The sequence below is a fragment of the Phyllostomus discolor genome, chromosome X, assembly GCF_004126475.2.
Source record: "Phyllostomus discolor isolate MPI-MPIP mPhyDis1 chromosome X, mPhyDis1.pri.v3, whole genome shotgun sequence".
NCBI classification, from domain to species: Eukaryota; Metazoa; Chordata; class Mammalia; order Chiroptera; family Phyllostomidae; genus Phyllostomus; species Phyllostomus discolor.
In genome coordinates this window covers 74,120,410-74,140,572 of record NC_050198.1, presented here as the reverse complement: position 1 = coordinate 74,140,572, position 20,163 = coordinate 74,120,410, and the positions used below count along the sequence as shown (strand labels likewise).

Here is a 20,163-nt window from a genome sequence, read left to right as displayed (position 1 = left end):
GGGGCTGAGAGGATTGTTAGTTGGATCTAGAAAGCTGTGAGGCCTGGGAGGTCAGCTTCTAAGCTAGGGTTGGGCTAAAGAGTAGTATGTAGGAGTCGTGAGTAAAAGAATAGAGACAACCCTCACAATGGTATAGTTCAGAAAATTGCAAAGTGGGCTGAGATCAGGTAGGGGTATTGAGAAGCATTTACAATTGTATAGACTAGGTCTTACTAGCAGTAATAGTAAGTGATAGTCTTGTGGCAGAATCGATGAGGTCTAGATAACAAGAATAAAGAGTATAGAACCTTGAGAGGTGTATTCATGGAACACAGATGAAGGATAGTATCTTATCAACACATTGTGACCGAGATACTATGGGGAACCTATCAAATGACAGTATAACCAGCCAAGCAAAGAAGATTATACAGAAAGAAAAAGAATACCAAAATATTATTAAAATAAAAAATGTTGGAAAAGTGAGAAAAAGATAATACAAATTTACAGTAACTTGCAAGATTGAAAAAAAGAAAGGAAAGAAAATCAGAAGATATAGTGCAGGAGAGATAAATTTGGAGTGGAAAGAATAATATTAGGATGAATAGAAGAGAAACATAAGGGATTGCGAGATAAAAATAATAAGAATTGAGAAATAAAATGTCACATAAAACACAAGATAAAATCAATCAACCAACAACAGCCACAAAAACCAAACCAAACCAAACCAAAAAAAAACAAAGCAAAAAACCTCTTGTTGGTTTCTAACTGGCCAGACCAGTTTTTCTGATCTTGCTGGCTTCAGCTGGACGAGGGACTTTTGAAATGCTTCTCTCTCTCCCAGCCAGATCTCAGCAAGTCTGTCAGGTACCCTGGGGCACTCCCGAACACACTGGCTCTCTGGATCTCGCTTCCACATTCTTCCGGACTCCGGGGTCCTGCAGGGTTCCAGCTCTATGATCTCAGGAGGCACCCACTACGTTTTGGGATTCACAGTGCCCTCCCTGGGAATCGTAAAAGGGCATGCTCCTCCCCCAGACTTTTGAGATTTGGGGTCTAGGATCGCCCTAAGCGCCTCGCTGAGACCCTTCCGGGTTCACAATGCGTGTGAGTCAGTCTTCCCGAAGGTACGCGAGCTGAGCCCTTTCCAGGTCCGTGTTCCCCGCCAAACTGCACTCCAACTGGGTGTTGGCGCCTTTCCCAGCTCCCCCCCACCCCCCGTTGGGCTGGCTGGAAATTTCTGAGCCACTACTGTAGGAACGCACCAAGCACCACGTCCCTCCTGGGATCGCTGTGTGCAGTTCAGGCCTCCCTATGGGGCGCGAGCCTAGCTCGGCCTGGCTCTGTGCTCTCCACCGATCTGCACTTCCACCGGGCTAGGGGTGCTGGTGCTCTTCCAGGCTGCCCCTGGTCCTGCTGGCTAGAGGCCCTCACTTCTCCCAGGTCTCTGGGAGGGTGTTCATAGTCCCTGGGTGATTTTTTCACAGTCCTACTGGCCAATCTGTTCCTTCTAGCAACACGTTCTCCCCTGGAGTTGCTCACCCCCCATATTCGGGGGAGGGAGCAGCGACTCCCCTCTTCTGGGAGCCCTGAGGCAGACCCGGGAGCACTGGGCCTGGGGTCTGCACACCCCTAGACCCCGAGCTGATCCTTGGGCCCCTTTTGTCCTGAAGCAGCCTCCTTACTGTCTGGTTTTTCAGTGAGTGCAATTTTTGATGTCCTGCTTTCAAAAGTGATTCGGTAACCTCCCCATACTATTCTTAACCCCCACCCCGTCTATTATGTACCTAACACTTATGCTTCTTTTCTCTGTACCTTTTCCCTCATTCTCCCCCACCCTTCGCTGATAACTCTCCATGTGATCTCTGTTTCTTCAAATCTGTTCCTGTTGTAGTTGTTTGCTTAGTTAGTTCATTTTTGTTTTTTTAAGTTCAGTTGTTGATACTTGTGAGTTTCTTGTCATTTCACTGTTTGTATTTTTTATCTTCTTATTTTTCTTATTTTAACATTTCATATAATGAGAGCTTGGTGATGATGAACTCCTTTAACTTGACCTTATCTGGGAAGCACTTTATCTGCCATCCCATTCTAAATGATAGCTTTGCTGGATAGAGTAACCTTGGATGTAGGTCCTTCTCTTTCATGATTTAGAATGCTTCTTTCCAGCCCCTTCTTGCCTGTAAGTTTTCTTGAGAAATCAGCTGATAGTCTTATGGGAACTCCATTGTAGGTAACTGTCTCATTTTCTCTTGCTGCTTTTAAGATTCTTTCTGTATTTTTATCTGCCCACTTTGGCAGCACATATACTAAAATTAGAACAATACAGAGAAGATTATCATGGCCCCTGCACAAGGATGACATACAAATTCGTGAAGCATTCCATATTTTTACACTGAAACTGAGAACAGGCTGACAGTGACCAGAGGGGAGAGGGAGGGAATTTAAGGCGAAAAGGAGAAGGGTTTACAAGAACAAGTATAAAGGACACATGGACAAAAACATGGGGGGGTGGAAATGGGAGGAAGGAAGGCAGGGCTGTGGGGGTAAGCTGGGATGGGAGTAAAAGGCAGACAATTGTACTTGAACAATAATTAAAATAAAAATAAATAAATAAAATAAAGAATTTTAGTAATAAAATAATCTTAATTCATAAAAATTCTTTCCTTATCTTTAATCTTGGATAATGTAATTATGATGCGCCTTGGTGTGTGCTTCCCTGGGTCCAACTTGTGGGGGACTCTCTGGGCTTCCTGAATTTCTTGGAAGTCTATTTCCTTTGCTAAATTGGGGAAGTTCTCCTTCATTATGTTTTCAAATAAGTTTTCCATTCCTTGCTCTTCCTCTTCACCTTCTGGTACCCCTGTGATTCAGATGTTGGAACATTTAAAGGTGTCCCAGAGGTTTCGAAGCCTCTCCTCATTTTTTTAAATTCTCGTTTCTTCATTCTTTTCTGGTTGAATGTTTATTCTTCCTTCTGCCCAAAACTGTTGATTTGAGTCCCAGTTTCCTTCCCTTCACTGTTGGTCCCCTGTACATTTTCCTTTATTTAATTTTTCATAGCCTTCACTTTTTCCCCTATCTTGTGACCATACTCAAACATTTCTGTGAGCATCCTGAATACCAGTGTTTTAAACTCTGAATCTGATAGGTTGGCTATCTCTTCATCTCTTAGTTATATTTTTTTTCTGGAGCTTTGATCTGTTCTTCTATTTGGGCTATATTTTTTTGGTCTCAGCATACCTGTTACATAGTAAGAGGTGGAACCTTAGGTATTTTCCAGGGCAGGGCAACCTAGACTAGCTTTTTTTATTTAACACAGTGTGTGTGTTTGGGGAAATGTGTACTTTAAAGGTTTGCTATTGTTGTCACCATCATCATCATCATTATAATTATTATTCCTACTCAAAGGCTAAACTTCTAGAGTTTGCGTTCCTTAGCCTCTGTTATGTTGAAAAGGATAACACTGTTCCTGCTTTAATTTGGCCATTTTATAAATTTGAACATGTTATTAGGTGCCTTAGCCACTGGACTTGGCCAACTAGCTAGAGCCTAGTGCTCTCTTTCCCTTGGGTCTAGTTCAGCTTTCACAGTGTCAGTCCACAAAGCTTCCTGACAGTAGCAAAATTTTAAATTCTGAAGTTGTGCAAATTTCTAATTAGGCTCATAAACATTCTCCACTTCACTTCCCTAATATTTTTTCATCATGGAACCCTTCCCACTGTTGTTCCTGAGGTATGCTGCTGATGCTTAATTAAATTTGGGCAGCCCTGCTGTCTGTGCATCAGCCTGGCCACACCCCTTCAGCCTGCCTCGCTCTTTGCTTGCAACATGCCTTCTGAGGCCCAGATCACTCTCAGGGAACACAAGGCTTGGCATTTGCCAAAACTGGTTCCTTTCTCATTTATCAAAGAGTAGAATAGCATAGCAGATGCATGTGTAAGGGGGTAGAGGAGTTGGTAATGAGAGGCAAATAGGACTAGTTATATTTTCTAAAAATGCCTAATGAATGGGAAGAGTTTACAGGAACAAATATAAAGAACACATGGACAAAAACTAGGGGGGTGGAAATGGGAGGGAGGTGGGGAGGGATTGGTGGGTGGGCTGGAATGGGAGTAAAGGACAGAAAACTATACTTGAACAATGATTAAAATAATTTTTTAAAAAAGAGATGGCTTGTGCATTGCAAAGAAAAAAAATAAAAAGGCCTAATGACATTACTTTTTTGTCATGTACTAATTACTAAGACCAGTCTCATGATGGTTTGGGTGCTATATATTTCCCTTTCCCACATCTTCCTTCTCTTTCTACCTCACCTCCTCCTGCCCCTCCAGCACTGTTAAATGGAAGAAGATGCTCAATAAAGACTTTTTAATGGTAATTCTTAGGGGGCTGGGTCTTACAATTAAGTTAGGTTTGCCAGATTTAGCAAAGAAAAAATCAGGAAGTTCAGTAAGTTTGAATTTCAAATAAATAACAAATAATTGTTACTGTAGAGTTGCAATATTTAGGACATACTTACACTAAAAAGTCTGAAAATAATAATTAACTGGACATTCTGTATTTTATCTAGCAACTCTAAATTAGGCAGAACAGATGGGCACTTAGGTAGCATAAGTTAGAGTCCTGAGAAGTTCATTTATCCAATGATATTGCCTTCAGTGACCTGGCTCCTTGCTTGAAAACCTCACCATGCAAGCAGACCTTGATTTATTGCAATTCATTTTATAGCACTTCACAGATACTGCATAGTTTACAAACCAAAGGCAGGGCCCTCCACTAGCAAAAAGATTACAACTTGCTTTGTTGTCATGGTTTGGAAGTGAACCTACAATATCTCTGAGGGATGCCTGTACATAATGCCCTTGAGTTAAGGCATTAGAAGCTTCTGTCAAAACATGTGTATGACCCAGGAGAAGTTGTATTGAGCCATTAACCAGCATTAATTCTCTAGCCAAGATTAGTTCTACAAGTGAATTCACTGATTATCTCATGGAGTTTATGTAAAATGGGACAGAAAACAGGTGATTTTAATTTGGGAGACAGGCAAATGGGAAAGGACAAGAGCCAAGGTGGTGCCCATGAATGGGCAATAAAGTGGAGAACTCAGAGTTAACCTCACACAAAAAATTACCTATATGATATGATTGAGGAGTGTTGGGTATAGTCACAGGCATCCCAAAATATTTTCCCTACTTATAGCCACAATGCTTGATAGGTCACCATAAGTCTTCTTTTTGGGTTACCATTGCTTTCTCTCCAGGCATCCTACCAGGAGAAAGGCAGCCCTGTGCAATGAAAAAAAAAAAAAACCCAGATCTAAGAGTCAGACCTGAGTTCAAGTTTAGAATTCATTAGCTATGTGACTTAGGTTGGGGGATTCTTATGATGGCAAAGGAGTAAGTGGAAGCTACACTGACCTTCTCCCAGGACCAAACAGGAATTACAATTAAAGAAAAATCATCTTGAACAACCAACTGAACACTAGCTGGAGAGAAGCCTTATAACCAAAGACAGACAGAAGAAACCACATTACCACAATGTGACATAGGTTGGGCAAGCAAAATACGTCCTTACCTCTAGGACTGTAAAAATAATTTATGCCTTGGAAATCATGTAGGACAGTGAGGAATGAATGAAGCACTGTATGTGTAAGTGCTTTGAAAATAAGTATGACAAAATACTTTAGCAGTGTTAAAATGTGTGTCCTCTTGGGTGGGGTAGCACAGTCCTGGTTATCCAGTGTATCACAAAACTACCCTTCATAAGGAGAAGAGATGGACCCATAGGAAGGCTAGGGATATCAATGATGGTAGCTGCTATGGGAATAGTTTAGTGAGGAGGAAGGACCTAGGCAAAGCAAGCTGTGACTGCCTCCCTTTGCTCCCAAATAAACAGTCAGATCTAGCATTTTGCCAATGACTGACCCTAGGGCATGAGCTCAGAGCGGAAGGCAGGACTGTAGGGAGGCGGCATTTCCCTGAAAATACTGCAAGTGGCATTCACCAGCTCTCAAGGAAGAGCTCCAAGTTTAGGGGGGCAGGTGGTCAGTGGAGGTTTTGAATCTTCCAGAGGAAATTATTCCCCCTCTGTCTGCCCAGGGTAAGATCTCCGAGCCAGGGAATGTTTGTAAATGGGCTCTCTCATTTAAATAAACCCCACTTAAATATTTATCAGATCATGAATATGCATGTTTCTCTCTCTGTGCTGGAAAGAGAACAGGCATGTAATTTTTAGATGGCACATAAATAATGTAAGGAGGGAAAAAAGGATCTTTGTTCTGTGTTGACTGTGTATTTACAGCATCTCAAGAGGTCTTGAAATAATAAACTGATTTTTCCCTTTCCCAGTCTAAATGAGCACATGGAGCTTCACTTTTCCTGTTTTTAGGGTGATTTGTACTCATTTATATCTTCATCGAAGAATTTCTGGAAGCAAGCAAATGGGAAATGAGGATGGTCAAGTTTCAATTCTTAGTGATTTAGTCATAGCAACCCACATGTTATCCTCTCCTAACTGGCTATACCCACATCAGATTGAGACAGGAGGGGGCAGGGAGCAGAGCTGGCCCTGCATCCCCCAATCCAGATGCTAAAAGGTGAAGGAATAGAAGGTTTTTCTTTAAAAAGCAAATGTTGAGGGTTCCAAGATGACTGCAGAGTAGATGGAAGTTCCATCCCCTTGTTCCCAGATCTGGACAGGACTTGCAGCTAGACTGCAGAGTATTCATCTTGAAAAAACAAGTGAAGTATAGCTGATGTGAAAATTTATAAACAGGAGCAAGGAAGAAGATGGGAAGACACAGAGACAGGGTGGGCCCTCTCACACATGTGGGTGATGCACAAGCTGGGACACACTACAGCAGTAGAGTTTCCTCTCCTTAGGAGCTCAGGGTCTCAGCCCCATGCAGGGCACCCCAGTCCAGAGCAACAAGAGACTGTAAGGGGAGTCAGCATAGCATTGGGCAGTGGGAAGCAATGGGGATTTGACCCACCTGAGAGACTTGAAGGAGCAGCCCATTGTTACAATGCTAGCTTGGGAAGTTCGTCCTGATCTGTGACTGCTGGAGGGGCCATGTAGCTGTTCCTGTCTGGAGGAGGGGTCTGCTTTGTACACCCATCTGTGACTTTGAAGCACCTTCTGTTCTCTAGAAGGACTTTGGGCAGAGAGCCAGTCAGAGTCAGGGCAGTGAGGCTTGAGGAAGACAACTGCTCTTCCCCACATTGAGTGCCTGGGCTGGGACCCTCCTCCTACCTGTGGAGACACTAGATCTGCCCCAAAGCAAAGGGGTATGGTTATGCTGGGCTGGAAATTTGTCCCCACTATGCCTGGTTAAACAGCATGTGGGAATGGGACATTGGGCTCATTCTGAGACCAGGTGAAACTTGTAGTATTTGTCCTGCTCTGTGGTTGCTGACTGCATGGAGAGATTTTTTATTTTTGTGTGATACCCTCCTGCTTATATAGGCAATGTGGAAGTGCCAGCAAGATGCACAGAGCTGGGTTTTTGTGACTGAGTTTCCTAGGCAAGCTTCTGTCCAGGAGTCAGAAGGGCAGGGACTATGCACTGCAGCTGCAATACAAAGTAGAGCCCAGCTCCAGTGAATCCAATCCTGTGCAGCCACAGGAAGGAGAGGGCGTGCCTGCCCCTACATTTTCTAGAGAGAGGGCTCTATTCCTGAGTCTGTTTGAATCACCCCTGCCAGGTCCTGGTTACCTCCACTGGTAGATGAGCACATTTTTGGGGGGAAAGGGGCAGCAACCTAGAGTGGGGCCATTGAAAGGGAGACCAGAGATAGACCCAGCCACTGGTCTCCTGAGGCCCCACCTGCCTGTCTTTTAGAAGCTGTGACCTGACAAACTTGCCAAGGGCAAGGTTAGGATAGCGTCTGACATTGGCTTGCAACAGAAAACCACTTGGGAGGCCCCAGACTGGCACAACAATTGGTCAGCTTCCAGAAACATCAGAGTAGGACTCAAGGAGCTCCACATCCAGCACATCCAGAGACTGACCACACCAGGCACAAAAAACTGCTGATGCAAAACAAACATTTTTCTTTCTAAATCTTTTTTTTTTTTAATTTTCTCTTTTCTACTTTATTTTTTGTTCTTTTTTGGCTTTCATATCTCTTCTTCTCTCTTTCATATCCGTACTCTATTTTTCTCTTTACTATTTTTAAATTTTTTCTTCTTGCCCTTCCTTTCCCACCCTTTATTTTAGTTCATTTTTTCTCTTTCTCTCTATATTTTTATTACTTTTTTACTATAATTTTCTTATTTCTTTTCTCTTCCTTTGTCCTTTCACATCCTCTTCTGTTTAATTTTTCCCTCCTTAATCTTTTTGTTTCTTGTCTTTTATCATTCTCTGTTCTTTATTTTATTATTATTTTTTGTTTTTTTCTTTTTCTTTTATGATTCTGGTTTCTTTTTTGATTTTGTTGTTGTTGGTGGTGTTTCTTTCTTTTTCATTGAGTTGTTTTTGTTTTTTTCAGTTCAGTCTGAACCTGTACAATGATTTGCATGATGCAGTCAGGGTTGAGCCCCACATTCAAGTAGCCTGAGAGTGGAGCTATCTTGCAAATGGGACAGCAACATTAAAGAAACAATTACAACAGGGGGGTCCACAGAACCCACACAAGGGATATTCCTAGAGCACTAAGCTCAAGTGATCAAGGAGACTGCACCACTGGGTTCTACAGGACACCTACTACAGAAAGCCACCCCTCAAAGACTGGGAGTCATAGCAGTTTTATGTTATACATAGAAACAAACACAAAGAGACAGCCAAAATAGGAAAGCAAAGAAACAGGCCAGAAATTAAAGAACAGGGGGAATCTCCAGAAAAAAAAGACCTAAATGAAATGGGGGCAAGCAATTTATCAGATACAGATTTCAAAATAATGGTTATAAGGATGCTCAACAGTATGAAGAAGGACATAGAGCCCATGAAAAATAGCCAGGTAGAAATGAAGAATAACATATCTGAAATGAGGAATACACTGGAAGGAATAATCAGTAGGAATACACTGGAAGGAATAATCAGTAGGATGGATGAAGGAGAGGACCAAATAATCAAATTAGAGGATGAGGTAGAAAAACAAATCACCTGAACAGAGCAGCAAAAGGAAAAAAAGATTTAAAAAACAGGAGAATAGTTTAAATCAGGGGTGTCCAAGCCACAGCCCATGGGCTGCATGTGGCCCAGAATGGCTATGAATGCAGCCCAACACAAAATTGTAAAATTAATTAAAACATTATGAGACTTTTTGTGATTATGTGTCACAGTGTCACATAAAATAAACATATGTATGCTCTCACTATTTGTATGCATGAGTGGCTTCAGTTTTATGGCAGTATGTGGCATCCAGTGTGTTATCTTCCAAGCCGAGACAGTAGAAATGACACCGTCACATGTTACATGTGCTCGTGCTGGCTTGGTGCGGCAGTGATTACCAACAATGTTTCAACTTACCATTGCAACATTAGGCATTTAATGTTATTTAGAAGTCAGGTAAGCACTCTTATTTGATTATTAAAGGTACTTCAACACCTCAGTGGCACCTCACACATCTGCCATTTACACTCAACCCTCTACCTTGCCCTGTATTGGCAGCCAAGAGGGATATGGAAGGGCCCAAAACTTGCTTTCTATTTTTCCTGTCAATTAGTTTTCATAATAAAACTAAATAAAGCCCCTTATTGATTATTATCTTTTAATCCCAGCATGGCTTCTACAACATCTCAAAAGAAAAGAGCCCCCCAAAAGAAAAATTACTGATGAAGGAAGATTGTTCAATGAAAAATGGACAGATGATTACTTTTTGTTCAGGCAAATAGTAAGGCACTCTGTTTAATTTGTAGGGAATTTGTGCAAGTTTTCAAAGACTATAATTTGAAAAGTCATTATATGCAAACAGATGCTGCCAAATTTAATGCGTTTGAAGAATTGTGTCATAAGGACAAAATAGTGGAATTGAAAAAAAGTGTGTTCTCAAGAAAATTTTTTTTCAAAAAGTTACGAGTGCAGATTTAATTGTAAAATCTACTTATGTGGTAGTATCTTTTTAAAAATATATATTTTATTGATTATGCTATTACAGTTGCCCCATTTTCCCGCCTTTATTCCCCTCCACTCTGCCCACCCTTTCCCGCCTGTGTTCCCCCACTGTAGTTCAGGTCCATGGGTCATATATACAAGTTCTTTGGCTTCTACATTTTTTATACTAATCTTAACCTCCCCCTGTCTATCTTCTACCTACCATTTATGCTACTTATTCTCTGTACCTTTCCCCGCCTCTCCCCCTCCCACACCCCTGATGATAACCCTCCATGTGATCTCCATTTCTGTGATTCTGTTCCTGTTCTAGTTGTTTGCTTAGTTTGTTTTTGTTTTAGGTTCAGTTGTTAATAACTCTGAGTTTGTTGTCATTTTACTGTTCTTTTATTGAACTTCTTTTTCTTAGATAAGTCCCTTTAACATTTCATATAATAAGGGCTTGGTGATGATGAACTCCTTTAACTTGACCTTATCTGGGAAGCACTTTATCTGCCACCCCCTTCTAAATGATAGCTTTGCTGGATAGAGTAATCTTGGATGTAGGTCCATACCTTTCATGATTTTGAGTACTTCTTTCCTGCCCCTTCCTGCCCGAAAGATTTCTTTTGAGAAATCAGCTGATAGTCTTGCGGGAACTCCTTTGTAGGTAACTGTCTCCTTTTCTCTTGCTGCTTTTAAGATTCTTTCCTTATCTTGAATCTTGGATAATGTGATTACAATGTGTCTTGGTGTGTTCCTCCTTGGGTCCAACTTCTTTGGGACTCTCTGAGCTTCCTGGACTTCCTGAAAGTCTATTTCCTTCACCAGATTGGGGAAATTTTCCTTCATTATGTTTTCAAATAAATTTTTAATATCTTGCTTTTCCTCTTCTCTTTCTGGTACCCCTATGATTTGGACGTTGGAACATTTAAAGGTGTCCTAGAGGTTCCTAACCTTCTCATTTTTAAAAAAAATTCTTGTTTCTTCATTCTGTTCTGGTTGAATGATTCTTTCTTCCTTTTGTCCACACCCTTGATTTGAATCCTGGTTTCCTTCAGGTCATTGTTGGTTCCTGTACATTTTCCTTTATTTCACTTAACATAGCCTTCATTTTTCATCTAGTTTGTGATTATATACAACCAATTCTGTGAGCATCCTGATTATCAGTGTTTTGAACTGTGCATCTGATAGGTTGGCTATCTCTTCATTGCTTAATTGTATTTTTTCTGGAGCTGTGAACTGTTCTTTCATTTAGGCCATTTTTTTTTGTTGTTCCAGTGCACCTGTTATGTAGTAAGGGACAGAGCCTTAGGTATTTACCCGGGCAGGGCAACCCATATCGCTGTGTTGTGATGCTGTATGTGGGGGAGGCATCTGAGAGGGAACAGTGCTGCTTGCTCTCTGCCAGTTGTCAGTCACTTCCCCTGCTACCCACAATCAAATTGGGCCCTTCTGATTCCCTGGTGGATGGGCTTGTATATGTTCTAGGATCCTGTTTGTCTCTCTAATTAACTCTCCTGTGAGGCTGGGAATTTCTTTCACTGCCACGGCAACCCCTACAGGTGATTTCAATCAGAGGTTTGTGGCTTCCCCAAGCTGGAACTCTGGGTTGCTTGGTCTATCTTGCTCCCAGTCATCCCTCTCAGTTTATCTGCAAGTGAATGTGGGGCCATCCAGTCTGCAATACACCGCCCTGCCAGTTCTACCAACTGCTGCCTTGCCCACCCCAGTCCTCCAGCTGCTGCCTTGCCCTGAATCCTCTCCTCCTAGCTGCCTGTCTCTGCCTCTCCTGCTGGTCTGTGTGATTGTTTCTTTTTTAACTCTTTGGTTGTTGGACTTCCATATAGTTCAATTTCCTGTCAGTTCTGGTTGCTTTTTGTTTTTAAATTTGTTGTTATCCTTCTTTTGTTTGTGCAAGGAGGCACAATGTGTCTACCTACACCTCCATCTTGGCTGGAAGTGGTAGCATCTTTAATAACACAAAATGTCCAAACCATTTATTGATGGTGAGTATATTAAACAGTGTATAGAAAGCATGGAGGATATAATTTGCCCTGGAAAAAAAGGGGAATATTTCTAAAATCAGTTTGTCTCACCAGACTATAGCCAGGTGAATTGAAGAAATTGAAAAAATCTATCAAAAGAAGCTTGGAGAGTAAAGTTGCTGATTATAAATTTTATGCTTTGGCAATGGATGATAGTACCGATGCTACAGATATGGCTCAAGTTGCCATTTTTATCATTTTTATTAGTGGTATTGATGATGAATATAATGTCACTGAAGAAGTGGCTTTCTTGTGCCTTTAAATGATACAATTAAATCAAGAGATTTACACAAAGCAGTAAAGAAATATGTTAAAGTGATTTTCTTTGCCCATTGTCAACATATCTTGTATAGTTACTGATGGTGCCCTAGTGATGGTACATAAAAAAGAGGAACTTGTAAAAGTGATAGAAGATGATGCAATTGCCACCCAAAATTCATGTTTGATGAAGTATCATTGCATAGTATATCAAGAAAATTTATGCACACAAGCTTTAAAAATGGATAACATCATGCAAATCATCATCAAGACTGTGAATTTCATGAGAGCCAAGAGACTGAATTATTGCCAGTTCCAGGAATTCCTTAAAAGTATTGATCCTGACTATGGAGACATCATTTACTTTTTGGAAGTGATATGGCTAAGTCAAGGACAAACATTGAAAAGACTTAATGATTTGTGACATGTTATCAAGTTGTTTATGGTATCAAAAACCAAATTTGTGCTGGAACTTGATGATGAAAACTGGCTTACAGATTTAGCATTTTTAGTGGATTTAACTGCTCATTTAAATGAGTTAAAAATATGTCTTCAAGGTGAAAGTCAACTTATCAATACTATGTTTCAAACAATAACAGCATTCCAAATGAAACAGAAATTATGGCAAGCTCAAAATAAGGCAAACAATTTTGTGCATTTCAACACATTGGATAAACACAGTCTTATGAACAGCAAAAAATATGCAGCCTTGCTTTTCAATTTGATACAAGAATTTGAAAACAGATTTCAATATTTCTAGGGAAATAATATTTTGCTATATTTGTGACTCTGTTTTCAGTTGACATAGATATGTTACCTGCCAATTTTCAAATGTAATGAATAGAGCTGCAATCTAACATTCAAATTAAAGAAAAGTTTGATCATGTCTCTTTACTGGACCTTTATAGGCCCTATGTTTCCAGAGACAAATACCCCTTGCTTCACAATCACACCTTATTCATGTCATCACTATTTGGCAGCACCTACATTTGTGAGCAACTATTTATAAAAATGAAACACATTAAGAGTAAAACTAGAAATAAAATATCTGATGAGCACCTTGAGAACTCACTGAGAATTGCAACTACTTTTATCAAACCAGATATTGATGCACTAGTTTCTCAAATAAAATGTCAAACCTCCCACCAGTTTTATGTTGCCTTCTTTTCTTTCACTTTTATAATAAAAATATTTTAAAACATCAGTGATGTTTTATTACTTAGATATATACATTTTATATATTAGTGATCACAAAGTTGGGACCTGCTCGATGATTTTAAAAGATTATCAAAAGGTCCACTGAATAATTAGGGTTATTATGCAAGGACTTTTTTTGCTTATCTGTAGTAGCAGATATCACAAAAATTATGCATGGAACATTTTCTTTTGCTCACCAGTTTTCATTAGTGCTTGTGTATTTGTATTTAATGTGTGGCCAAGACAATTATTCTTCCAGTGTGGCCCAGAGATGCCAAAAGGTTGGACTCCCCTGGTTTGAGGGATCTGAGGAACAACATGAAATGTAACAACATGCACATCATAAGGGTAACAGAGGAGAGGAAAGAGAGCCAGGGATAGAGAGCCTGTTTGAAGAAATAACGGTAGAAAACTTCCCAACCTCGTGAAGGAAAAAGTCACACAAGTTCAGGAAACACAGAGAGTCACAATAAAAAAGAGGCCCACACCGAGACACATCATAATTAAAATGGCAAAGAGAGAATCTTAAAGACAGCAAGAGAGAGATAATTAGTTACATACAAAGGAGCATCCATAGGCTGTCAGCTGATTTTCAACAGAAACATTTCATGTCAGAAGGGATTGGCTTGAAGTATTCAAAGTGATGAAAAATAAGGACATGAAACCAAGAATACTTTACCCAGCAAAGCTAACATTTAAAATTGAATGTGAAATAAAGAGCTTCCCAGCATCCCCCTAAAAAAAAAAACACAAAAAACTAAAGGAGTTTTTAACCACTAAACCAGCATAGCAAGAAATGTTAAAGGGATGCTTTAAGAAAAACAAATAGAGGAACATAGGTACAATGGAAAAAATGGAAAAAATTAGTACCTATCTATAATAACCTTAAATGTAAATGGATAAATGTTTCAATCAAAAGACATAAGATAGCTCAATGCAGAAGAAAAAATGACCCCTATATATGCTGTCTGCAAGAGACCCACCTCAGAATGAGAGATATACACAGACTGAAAGTGAGAGAATGCAAATGAAATGTATTTCATGCAAATGAAAATGTAAAAACCTGGGGTAGCAATACTTATATCTGACAAAATGGAGGTGTAAATAGCTACATGTCACTTCCTCACACAACCAAAAGAAGGATAACACTCATTTTAAAAGCAAAAAAACATCCAGAACTGCCAGAAAATTGAACTGTATGGAAGTCTGACAACCAAGGAGTTAAAGAAGAAACATTTATCCAGACTAGTAGGAGGGGAAGAAGGCTGAAGCAGAGTGGAGAGGATGCTCAACTAGGTGGCAGCTGGTGGACCAGGGCAGGTGAGGCAGCAGCTGGCAGACCAGGCAGTCCCACTTTCATGTGCAGATAAACCAGGAGGAACAACTGAGGAGCAAGACAAACCACAACCCAGGGTTCCAACACAGGAAAATAAACCCTCAAAACCTCTGGCTGTAGAAACCTGTGGGTGTTGTGGCAGTGGGAGAAAATTCTGGTCTCTCAGGAGAGTTTGTTGGAGAGACCCACAGAGTCTGAGAATGAACATAAGCCCATACACTCAGGAATCAGCACCAGAAGGGCCCAATTTGCTTGTGGGAAGGGAGGTAAGTGATGGATGGAAAGTGGGGTGAGAGCCAAGCAAGTGGCATTGTTCCCTTTCTGACCCCTCCCACACATACAGTGCTGTAACACAGCAAAGTGGTTTTCCCTTCCCTGGTGAATACCTAAGGCTCCAATACAATGTGACAGGTGCACTGAGACCAAATGAGAGAACAGATAAAAACTCCTGAAAAAGAACTAAGTGATGAGAAGATAGCCAACCTATCTGATGCAGAGTTCAAAACACTGGTAATCAGGATGCTCACAGAATTGATTGAGTTTGGTCACAAAATGAAGGAAGAAATGAAGGCTACACAAAGTGAAATGAGGCAAAATATAACAGGGAACCAACAGTGAAGGGAAGGAAGCTGGGACTCAAATCAATGATTTGAAAGAAAAGGAAAAAATAAGCAACAAACCAAAACAGAATGAAGGAACAAGAATTTTAAAAAGTGAGGAGAGGCTGAGGAACCTCTGGGACAACTTTAAACACTACAACATCTGAATCATAGGGCTGCTGGAAGGAGAAAAGGAAGAGCAAGAATTGAAAACTTATTTGAACAAATAACAAAGGAGAACTTCCCAGATCTCACAAAGGAAATAGACTTCCAGGAAATCTAAGAAGCTCAGAGAGTCCCAAAGAAGATGCACCCAAGGAAGCACACACCAAGGCACATCATAATAACATTATCCAAGATTAAAGATAAGGAGAGAATCTTAAAAGCAGCAAGAGAAAAGGAGACAGTTACCTACAAAGGAGTTCCCATAAGACTATCAGCTAAATTCTTTAAAAAACAAACAAACAAACAAAACAAGAACAAAAAACAAAAACCCTTATAGGCAAAAAGGAGCTGGAAAGAAGTGTTCAAAGTCATGAAAGTCAAGGACCTACATGCAAGATTACTCAATCCAGCAAAGCTATCATTTATAATGGAAGGGAAGATAGAGTGCTTCCAAGATGTGGTAAAGTTGAAGGAGTTCATCATCACTGAGGCCTTATTATATGAAATGTTAAAGGGACTTATCTTAGAAAAAGAAGATCAAAATGATACGGTAAAATGACAAGAAACACAACTATCAACAACTGAACCTAAAAACAAAAACAAACCACTAGAACAGAAATAGAATACAGAAATGGAGATCATGTGGAGGGTTATCAATGGGAGGGGTAGGGGAGAATGGGTGGAGATACATAGAATAAGAAGCATAATTGGTAGGCATAAAATAGGCAGGGGGAGTTTAAGAACAGTATAGGTGGCCCTAGCTGGCATAGCTCAGTGGATTGAGCGCAGGCTGGGAACCAAAGTGTCCCAGGTTCGATTCCCAGCCAGGGTACATTCCTGGGTTGCAGGCCATAACCCCCAGCAACCGCACATTGATGTCTCTCTCTCTCTCTCTCTCTCTCTCTCTCTCTCTCTATCTTCCTCCCTTCCTTCCCTAAAAATAATAAATAAATAAAATCTTAAAAAAAAAAGAACAGTATAGGAAATAGAGAAGCCAAAGAACTTCTATGTACAACCCATGGGCATGAACTAAAGGTGGGGAATGCTGGAGGGTGGGGGGACGTGCTGGTGCTGGCAGAGGGAGGATAAAGAGTAGAAGAAAGTTGGGACAACTGTAATAGCATAATCAATAATATATACTTAAAATAAAAAATGCTATGAAAAACTCCATGCCAATAATTGGACAAGCTGGGCAAACAGGTAAATGTCAAGAAACATACAATTTTCTAAATCTGAATCAGGAAGAATTAGAGAATCTGAATAGACATATCACAAACATTTAAATTGGGGCAATAATCAAAAAACTCTCAGCAAACAGAAGTCCTGGACAGAATGACTTCACAGGTGAATTTTACTAACCATTCAAGGAAAGACTAACACCTCTTCTTCTCAAACTACTGCATAAAATTAAAGAAGAGGAAAGACTCCCAAACTTTTTTTTGAGGCAATATTATCCTAATTCTAAAACCAGACAAAGAAAATGAAGAAAGAAAATCAATGGCCAATAACTTTGATGAGCATAAATGTTAAATCCTCAACAAAATATTAGAAAACCAGATCCAGCAATACATTAAAAATATCATACACCATGAGCAAGTGGGATACATCCCAGGGATGCAAGGATGGCACAACATTTGCAAAGCAATAAATATAATACATCACATAAACAAAAGGAGAGACAAAAACCACATGACCATAGCAATAGATGTGGAAAAAATATTTGACAAGCTACAGCACCCATTTATTATAAAAACACTCAGCAAAGTAATAGTAGAGGGAGCATTCATGATAAAGGCCATTTATGAGAGACCTACAGCAAACATCGTACTCAAAGAGCAAAAACTAAAAACTTTCCCATTAAGATCAGGAACAAGACAAGGATGTCTGCTTTCACCATTTCTATTCAATAAAGTATTGGAAGTCCTAGCCACAGGGATCAGACAACAAAAAGAAATAAAAGGCATCCAAATTGGAAAGGTGGAAGTAAAACTGTCACTGATTGCAGATGATATGATAGTGTACATAGAAAACTTTATAGACTCCACCAATAAACTACTTGACCTAATAAGTGAATTTGGCAAAACAGCAGGGTTCAAAGTCAATATTCAGAAATCAAAGGCATTTTTTATACACTAACAATAAAAAATCAGAATCAGAAGTCAGGGAAAAAATCCCTTTTGCTATAGAAATGAGAAGCATATAGTACCTAGGAATAAACCTAACCCAGGAGATGAAACACCTGCACTCAGAAAACCATGCAACACTGAAGAAATAAATTAAGGAAGACACAAATAAATGGAAGCATATGCTGTGTTCATGAATTGGTAGAATCAATGGCATTTTTATATATCAATAACAAACTATCTGAAACAGAATTTAAGAAAAAAATCCCATTTACTATTGCAACAAAAATATATAAAATACCTAGGAATAACTTTATTCAATGAAGTAAAAGACATATACTCAGAATACTATAGGACACTAAAGAAAGAAATTGAGGAAGAAACAAATAAGTGGAGGCCTATACCCATTGGAAGTATTAAAATCAGTAAATGTCCATACTACCCAAAGCAATCCATAGATTCAATGGAATTTCAATCAAAATTTCAATGATATATTTCACAGATCTAGAACAAATATTCCTAAAAATTTTTATGGAACTAAAAAAGATCCTGAATAGCTTCAGTAATTTTGGGAAAAAAGACCAATATTGGAGGTATCCCAATACCTGACGACAAAGTATAAGTCCACTCTAATCAAAACAGCCTAGTACAGGAATAAAAACAGGCATATAGATCAATGGAATAGAACAGGGCTCTCAGAAATAATCCCACATGTTTATGATCAATTAATATTTAACAAAAGCAGCAAGAACATACAATGGAGTGAAGACAGTGTCTTCAATAAATGGTGTTGGGAGAACTGGACTGGTACATGCAAAAAAGTAAAACTAGACCACCAACTTATACCATACAACAGAATAAACTTGAAATGGACAAAAGACTTAAATATAAGTAAGAATACCATAAAAACCCTAGAAGAAAACATAGGGAGTAAAATTTCAGATATCTTCCCTAAAAATATTTTTGCTGATATATCTTCCAGGGCAAGGGAAACAAAGGAAAATAATAAATAAATCAGACTTTTGAACTGTATCAAAAACCTTCTGCACAGCTGAAGAAACCATCATCAAAATGAAGAGGGAACACACTGCATGGGAGATGATATTCACCAATGATACATACATCTGATAAGGGTTTAATTTCCAAAATATATAAAGAACTTGTACCACTCAACACCAGGAAGACAAACAATCTAATTAAAAATGGGCAAAGGACCTGAATAGTCACTTCTCCAAAGAGGACATACAGATGGCCAATAGACATATGAGTAAATGCTCAACATCATTAATCATCAGGGAGTTGCAAATTAAAGCCACAATGAAATATCACCTCATACCTGTCAGAATGGCAACCATTCATCAACAAATAACAAGTTCTGGTAAGAATGTTGAGAAAAGTGCACTGTTGGGGGAATGCAGACTGGTGCAGCCACTGTGGAAAACAGTATGGAGTTTCCTTAAAAAATTAAAAAAGGAACTACCTTTTGACTCAGCAATCCTGCTTCCAGAAATATATCCTAACAATCACAAAACATTAATTCAAAAGAATGTATGCACCCATATGTTCACTGCAGCATTGTTTACAATAGTCAAGATCTGGAAACAGCACAAGGGTCCATTAATTGATGAGAGGATAAAAAGACTGTAGTATATTTACACAATGGAATACTATGCAACAGTAAAAAAGAAGGAACTCTTATCCTTTAGGATGGCATGGATGGACCTGGTGACTATTAGGCTAAATGAAGTAAGCCAGGTAGTAAAAGACAAATAGCATATGATCTCACTTATGTGTGGCATCTAATGAATAAATTAAACTAATGAACAAAATAGAAACAGAGGTATAGATACATAGAATAGATTGGCAGCTGTCAAAGGAGTGGGGGGGGTGCTGGATGAAAGATGTTGAAGGGATTAACCAAATAACATATGCATGACCCAAGGACGCAAACATTGGTGTTGGGATTGCCTGAATGGGGAAGGCTGGGTAGAGGTTGGCAAAGGGGGAAAAAGTGGGGCAAGTGAAATAGCATATACAGTGCTATATAGCATATATAACATATATATAGTGCTATATTTTATAGTGAAACAATAAAATATAATAAAAAAGCAAATTTCACTAAGATGTGCAACCATTGTCTTCCCCAGCCATGAGAACTTGGACTTGGCTGTAGGAACACAGTAGAATTCTAGGGGAAAGAGAACTGGGCAATTTTAATAAGTGGTAGGTTGGAACATGCCAAGAAAGGGAATACAGATTGACTATACCTACTTCAGCCTCCTCTTGGGTTGAAATCTGTTGTGACTGTATACCAGAGTGTGGGCAGGTGAGAGAGGACATATCCCTACTCCTGAGTTCTCTTTTCTGGATTCTGTGTCCCTAACTGTCCTTCCACAGATGCACAGTCATGTCTTTGGGATTAAACATGATT

At 39.6% G+C, this 20,163-nt stretch overlaps 1 protein-coding gene and 1 non-coding gene across 4 annotated transcripts in view; one reads left to right on the top strand and one right to left on the bottom strand.

Annotated features, from left to right (window-relative positions):
• GRIA3 (glutamate ionotropic receptor AMPA type subunit 3) overlaps window positions 1-20,163 on the bottom strand; it is a 394,073-nt gene that overhangs the window by 257,618 nt on the left and 116,292 nt on the right. The window lies entirely within an intron of this gene.
• On the top strand, window positions 2,259-2,365 carry LOC114505800. The gene has a single exon (XR_003685270.1). It is a non-coding gene; the product is annotated as a U6 spliceosomal RNA (small nuclear RNA).